Genomic DNA, 8,247 nt, shown 5'->3' with positions numbered 1-8,247 from the left:
TATATATATATATATATATATATATATATATATATATATATGTAGTTCTAGAGACATTTTTGGTTATCATACTGGGGGGATGCTACTGAGATGTACTGGAAAGAGGCCAGGGATGCTACTAAACAAACTACAATGAAGTTTTCAGTCCCTCTAAGTTTCTGTATGTTATTCGAATGTACATTTAATAATAAGTTGTTATGTGTACTAAATATATGCATCTCTCTCCTTATATACAGTACACTGAAATAGAGGCAAGTTTTTTAAAGTAGCTTCTGAATGTCCCCACTTATCACACCCCCACACACACCTTCAACGTCCAGTTAAAACACTGTCTCAAGCATGAACAGTGCTTGAGTCTCTCAGAATTAATCCAGTTACTTCTCTGGATTGTCTTGGCACCTTATCTGGGCCTCTCTCTTTAAGACACCTCTCACTATCTAGCTTAGTATCATAATTTGATTTACATACAGGTCTTATCTCCCTCACTAGACAAAAACTTCTTGAGGGCAAGCACAATGTCTCCCTCCAGTCATTATTACCTTCTATAATGTTTTCTAAAAAGATATAGCTATAGCCCAAACATATTTTTTTTAAAAAAACTAAAAATTATGCTACATATTGGTCTACAACTTTTTTTTTTTCAGTTAAGGCTATGTTAGGAATATTTTTCCAGGTGAATATATATGGATTTTTCTTAACTTTTTAAATAGCTGTCTAAGATTTCACACTATAACTCAGTTCCACGGTAACTCACCTAGACGATTCACAATTCTTTATTGATTTAATTTGGAGGCATTCTGTGCAAATATAAATATAATCTATGTCTCATTCTGATAGGCATTTCTGCTCCCTGTCACTTGCTATTTTGAACATTTTTAGTCTAGTCCAGTCAGCTCTGTGGACCACTTTGTATCACTACTTGGTGATCATATGGTGATGGTAGCAATTCAAAGGAACAGGGAGTGGGTTAGAGGTCTCAGAAGGACAGAGGAGAAAAGAAGCTATCAAATAACACTAGGAGTCAATGGTGTAACTTCCCCTGGAGAATAGACAGAATTCTTTGAACTGCATCGTTCTAGATAAGGATTCGGTTTAACAATTATCGCACTATAATAAGACTTACATGTACCTGGATGAATATATTGCCTTTTTTTTTCTTTCTGTTAAATGCATTTTCTTTTTCTTTTTTCTTTTTTGTTTTTTGCGGTACGCGGGCATCTCACTGTTGTGGCCTCTCCTGTTGCAGAGCACAGGCTCCGGACGCGCAGGCTCAGCGGCCATGGCTCACGGGCCCAGCCTTTCCGCGGCATGTGGGATCTTCCCGGACCAGGGCACGAACCCGCGTCCCCTGCATCGGCAGGCGGACTCTCAACCACTGCGCCACCAGGGAAGCCCTAAATGCTTTTTCTACTGAAGAAATAAATGGTGCATGGACAGAATGGCATCTCCCTTACAGGTTTCTATAAAAGTATAGAACTACTTTTCTCACTAGTCTGAATTTGGCCATCCTTTAAAAATAGAAACGAGTAGGAGGTGATAACAGCTGACTCTCCCCACCCAATTTACTTGTTATATTAAACACCTCAAATTACTCACTTTAGAAATCAAGCTTCACCTGTTTCACATAGAGGTGGGTGGTTCTTATTTACCAGAATTTAATCATTTCCAGGACTTCTTTCCAAAGAGATAGATGTGTCACTTCAAAAAGAAATGTCAGACAATATTATTGTTACCTTCCAGCACTTATTTAGCAGTTAATGCTGATTAAAATGCATTTCCTTATTTATATCCTTTAGGCATTTGGAGTGTAAGACAAAGTCCACTATTAGATCTGCACACTCACTTATTTGTTCATTCATTCATTCATTCATTCAAGGACTTATTAAGAATTTATGAGTGCTGGCCATGATACGGTGATGAACAAAGAAGCATGAACCCTGGTCTCATACCTGTGGGTGCAGCAAACATTCACTACATGGTCACAAGTTGTATATTATATTTCACTGATTCTAAAATGCAGATTTTTCACATTTTATCAGGACTCATAATTGACGGTGTGTTATAGTTCAATTGGCAGCATTTTTTTTATTTCTTAGTGGTTCATAAAATAATTGTGAGTTTTACAATTAATGGCATAATAGAACTGATGAAATCTGAATATATATAAAATCATAAGTGTAGCTATACATTTGAGTGATTTCGTGTGTTACAAGAATGACTTAATTGAGTCCTGTGTTTATTTAAATTGAGAGAATTCAGTCTTGCTACCTTCTTCTGGTCTAGAGGGCAAATTTTACTTAGTTTCTTTTTCATCTTTTTTTTTTTTTCCAACTTAAAAATTTCTCTAATCAGTAGAATTGCAAAATAACAGAAATATGCAAATAATGCCCAAAAAGTCTGTTTTTAAAAGCAACCTAGATTCCGATTTTTATCATTTTCTACCTTTGAACTGTAATGTTTGTACCTTATTTCTTGCTTTTTTTTTTAAATGTAGAATTGAATTGAATCACTTCTGTTTGGAGGCAGCATTTGACTCACTGTTAACATTTCAAAAAGAAACACTGTCTACTTTTCACATTGACATTGGTGAAAAACCAATTGCCAGGGAAAGTCATTTTCCCTGGGAATTTCAGCTCTGATCTGTGAGCTTTATTTTTATTATGTTTGTTAATTTTCTCAAGACAATAGATGCTAAGTTTCTGCCATATTTAAATAAAAAGATAACTTTAACTTTCTCTTTTTCTGATCTCTCCTCTGAAAACTGATTTGTCTTATTTTCAGTAAGCATACAGTTTTGTACTCTATTGTTTTTCATTTATTTCCTGAATGTTACTTTTTCCCCCCTCTCCAGATATAAGATCTGCTCCTTAAAGACAGAAATAATATGTTATATGTCTCTTATGGTATTAAAAAATTAAATATGTCTGTAGTGAACAAGTTGGAAAATATATTAAAATTGAAAATAGCAATCATTTCTTATCACCCACATAATCTCTGCTAAGTTTTGCGTATTTCCTTCTTGTTTTTTTTTTTCTATGCACACAAACGTATATATTTCAAGCAAGTAAGAGTATAATGCTAGTCTTGTTTTGCAACTCTACACAATACCTTGGCAAATTATGACAATGTAATAGATACTGGAGAAATACTTGTCTAATTATTGATTGCTTTATCATTTAATGATGGGATCTTGAGAAATCATTGCCTCTTGAGGAATGAAACTTGTTTTAAAAGATGAGAATTTATTCTTTTTTAAGAAAATCACTAAACAAAAGAATTCTTTCCAAACATGTGTGGCAGTCCATTCCAATTTCAGGCAAATTTCAGTGTCAATAAATATTCATTTTTATATAGTATAATTCAGTAAATGTTTCAGATAGTAGAGGAAAAACCACATTCTTTAATATAAATCCAAATTTGATATTGTCTTAGTAAAATTCTCTCTCATGAGATAAATGAAATAATGGCACTTTTTTAAGGCAAATTGTAATTTGAGGGCCCACCCAACTATCTTATTACTTAAATGTATTTAACTTTTAAAAAAATTTTTAAGGTCTTTTTTTTCCCCTTTTTTTAAAAAATTGAAGTATAGTTGATTTACAATGCTGTGTTAGTTTCAGGTATACAGCAAGGTGATTCAGTTATATATATATATATATATATATATGTACTTTTTCAGATTCTTTTCCCATATAGGTTGTTCCAAATATTGAATATAGCTCCCTGTGCTATATAGTAGGCCCTTATTGGTTATCTATTTTATATATAATGCTGTGTATATGTTAATCCCAAACTCCTAATTTATCCCTCTCCCTACCTTTTCCTCCTTGGTAACCATAAGTTTGTCTTCTATGTCTGTGAGCCTATTTCTGTTTTGTAAATAAGTTCATTTGTATCATATTTTAGATTTCACATATAAGTGATATATGATATTTGTCTTTCTCTGACTTACTTCACTTAGTATGATAATCTCTAGGTCCATCCATGTTGCTGCAAATGGCATTATTTTATTCCTTTTATGGCTAATATTCCATTTTATATACATATACAACAGCTTCTTTATCTGATGTATTTAACTTTTAAAGTTATCTTTGCACACCTATTCCATGAACACGGTTTGTCAATAGAGGGAGAAAAGGGAAACTTGAGAGATGTTTCAAGTAAACACTGATGTGCTATGTTATCCTGAGTTGGATGTTTTTGTTTTGTTTTGTTTAACATTTATTTATTTATCTGGCTGTGCCGGGTCTTAGTTGCAGCATGTGCGATCATCTTTGCCTCATGCGGGATCTAGTTCCCTGACCAGGGATCAAACCTGGGGCCACTGCATTGGGAGTACAGAGTTTTAGCCACTGGACCACCAGGGAAGTCCCCTGAGTTGGATGTTTAAGTATTCCATCCATTCGTTCATCCATATGTACATCAATATATTTATTTATTTATTCGGTGAGTACTTATTGAGCCCCCTACTTGTGTCAGACACCATCTTAAGTCTTGGGGATACAGCATTGAACAAGTCTGACAAAGTTCCTGCCATCTAAGTGTTATCGAACCAAACTTGGGTCAGCTCACCTGCTCACAGTAAAGCCAATCTTCTTATGCGGGTTGTGGTGAAGGGAAGTGCAGTGTTTATTGCAGGGCACAAAGCAAGGAGTCCAGGCAGCTAGAGCTAAAAAGGCCTGAACTCCCCGAAGGCTTTCAGAGAAAGCATTTTAGAAAGAGGGTAAGGGAGGGGCGGTGTGGGGTATGTGATCACCTTATGGACATTCTTCTGATTGGTTGGTGGTGAGTCGACATCATCAACCTTCTGGTTCCGACGGGTCTGAGGTCTATGTGCTTGTGGGCAGCATACAGTTAACTTCTTCTGCCTGATGGGGGTTTCAGTACCTACGAAACAGCTCAAAGGACGCGCCTCAGAATATTATCTATAGTCCTTGAGGAGGAACTAAAGGTTCTTGACTTTGTTTAATGGCTAACCTATTATTATTTTGTCTTGTATGACTGTTCTCCTTTCTTTCTGCATTTTCTCACTTCTCTGATTAAATTTATTCTTTGATTAAAGTTTTTCTACAGACAAAAGGCAGGCAGAGGACATAGGTGTGCGTGGGGAGTGTCTGTTCTGGGAAGGTCCCATAGGGTCCTGATCAGTTACAAAAGGACATATAGTCTAGTGGGGGGCAGTGATATACACAAATAAATAAATCAGATAATATCCTGTGATGATAAACTGAGAAACAGAATGATGTCAGGTAGAATTACCGGGGTGGGGGAGGGCAATAACAGCAGGGAGAGAGGGAGGAAGGCTTTAAATAGGGTGGTCAGGGAAGACCTCTCTCTTTCCAAGGAGCTGACATTGTAAGAGAAATCTGTGAGAAGGAGACTGGCCTTCTGGAAGAGGGAACAGCAAATGCAAAAACCCTGAGTCAGGAAGGAGTTTGATGTGCTTCAAAAACTGAAAGGAAGGCAGTGTGGTTGAAATCCAGATAAGGCAGATCTGGAGATACCAGATTGAGAGACCTCAGCAGCATGTGGCAATTACAACCTGACATTTAGGGGAGAGGATGGACAGATAAAACATGGCCAGTACACAGTCCCTGAGAGGTCACTGGAGGAGCGGGAGGAGACTTTCTTCCTCTATAAAATGCAGATAATCCTTGAGCTCAGGTGGAGAGGAAAAAAAAAATCTAAAATACTTTGAATGCTTTGGAGAACTAGTCTCTGAATAAAATGTTTTTGGTAGCTATGTTTTTTAATGACACATGTCAAGTAAAGGAAAAAAATCTTATTATTTAAAATGTATCCTCTTGTTTCTAATTATTGCATGTGTGATTAATAATTTTACTTTTTTTGGTACTGGTAGTGCCTTATACTCAGTATAAGTAGTCAAGGTAATTCCTGTAGATCTGAGCAGAAATTGATCCAGGCAATCACACTAGATCCTTTTGGTGGAAAACAACTGCATATCATCTGAGGCCATTTATTTTTCTTTTGCGAGGGCTGGCTGACAGCTACTTTGCTTTATAAACAATAAGCTTTTGGGGAATTCCCTGGTTGTCCAGTGGTTAGGACTCCATGCTTCCACTGCAGAGGGCACAGGTTCGATCCCTGGTCAGGGAACTAAGATCCCACAAGCCATGTGGCCAAAAAAAGAACGTGCTTTTTAAATTTGTTCATACCACCTCTATTGAACTACAAATTAGTAGCAACACAATTAATCCTAGAATCTACTGTCAAATTCTTCATTTAAAAATGAATCTTAAATATCAACAGAGAGAAAGCCTATCAAGGGTCAGACAGGTTGATGAGGAGGGAAAAAAGAGGGAAAGATGAAGCTGAGGGAGGCTGAAGAGAAAGAATCAAAGGACTGGGACAGGGAGAGAGACCAAGAGGGAGACTCATGGCATTTTTTTTCCACTGGATGTGCCATATTGCCCAGGGCGGTCCGATTTGAAAACTCAACTGCTTTTGAGCATAAGTATTACCTTGCAGTGGATATTCTTATTCCCATTATATGGATGAGGAGATAGGTTAAGTAATTTGCCCAGGGTCACACAGTCTGGCTGAGCTGGAATCTGAACCCAAGCAATTTGACTCCTAAGCCCACTCTCGTAACTTCTGTGAGAGTACCCGGGGCTTTAGTAACAACAGCTCACCTCCCCGCCACCATAGCATAGAATTTCTACTTGTGTCTTAGTGCCCCAGCTCAGGCTTCATGTTCCCTCTGCTAAGTTTCAGCTTCTAATTCTCCTCTTTTGATATAATATTTAGAAGTATGATATACACAGACAATGAGATACCATGGGATACTAACAAAGTAGATCAATGTATATGAACATGGAAAGAAACCTATAGTGTAATATAGATGAAAAAAGACAAGGTGCAAAAAAATGTGTAGAGTATGCTCATATTTGCATAAATGAAGGGGATATACATTTGCATATGATCTTAATCAGAGTCCTAGGCAGAGAGATAACACATTGAGATAGAGTTAATGAAGGCACTGTTTACAAAAGTGCGGCAGGCTCAAGGAAAACCAATGAGGTTTGGTGAAGCCCCTTGGGGCTGGCTGAAGGGAGGTGTCAAAGGTCCCGAGAAAAGAGCAGTCATCAGTCCTAGCCTAAGGGGGTGGGGGGAGGGAGCTGGTACCAGGACCCAGTGTGTGGTTGGAGAGGGCTTCCAGACAGGAACTAGGACTTCAGTACAGGAATGGGGCCTGCTAGTTCCAAGCCCAAGGAGGAAGGAACTGGGGGAATAAGTACCTCTACTTCTCCCCTCCCATCTGATGTCCTGCTGGTAAGTATTTTCCCACCCTCCCTTCCTCCATTGCCAAAGTTCTACTGGAAGAAGCCAGAGGGCTGAGAAGCCTGTTGGCATTACCTGTAAGGTTAGTATTCAGGGCACAGAGCAGAGTAGAGAAAGCTGCAGAGTGGACAGGAAGGGGACAATGGAGACTCTCTACATAGAGGCATAGAGTATTTCTGGATAAATTCACAAGACAGTAGTTTCTGACGGAAGAAAGGGATTTTATTTTATTTTATTTTGTCTTATTGCTTGGCTTGTGGGACCTTAGTTTCCAGACCAGGGATTGAGTCTGGGCCCTGGCAGTGCTGAGTCCTAAACACTGGACCACCAGAGAATTCCCTCAAGGGACTTTTTAAAAAATATACTTTATTTTTAGAGCTATTTTATTTTATTTTATTTATTATTATTTTTGGTTGCACCACAAGGCATGCAGAACTTCCCCACCAGGCATCAAACCTGTGCCCCCTGCAGTGGAAGCGCAGAGTGTTAATCACTGGACCACCAGAGAAGTCCCACAGCAGTTTTAGATTTACAGAAAATTTGAGAAGATAATATGAAGAGCTCCCATATTAACATCTTAAATTTGTATGATATATTTGCCACAATTAAAAAGCCAATATAGGAACTTCCTGGTGGTCCAGTGGTTAAGACTCCATGCTTCCAATGCAGGGGGCACAGGTTAGATCCTTGGTCAGGGAACTAAGATCCTACATGCCCTGTGGTGTGGCCAAAAAATAAAACTTAAAAAAAACAAACAAAAAAAGAGAAGCCAATATTGATACATTATTATTAACTAAAGTCAATAGTTTGTTCAGATTTCCTTAGTTTTTACCTAATACCTTTTTTCTGTTCCAGGATACTACATTACATTTAGTCGTCATGTTTCCTTACGCTCCTCTTGAAACAAAGCGGGACACTGTGGGGCCCTCCCAGGTACAAAAAGCC

Source organism: Aethalodelphis obliquidens, unplaced genomic scaffold, assembly GCF_003676395.1.
Source record: "Aethalodelphis obliquidens isolate GAN/ISIS:26980383/991018 unplaced genomic scaffold, ASM367639v1 scaffold27, whole genome shotgun sequence".
NCBI classification, from domain to species: domain Eukaryota; kingdom Metazoa; phylum Chordata; class Mammalia; order Artiodactyla; family Delphinidae; genus Aethalodelphis; species Aethalodelphis obliquidens.
Note: the sequence above shows the minus strand (reverse complement) of the source record.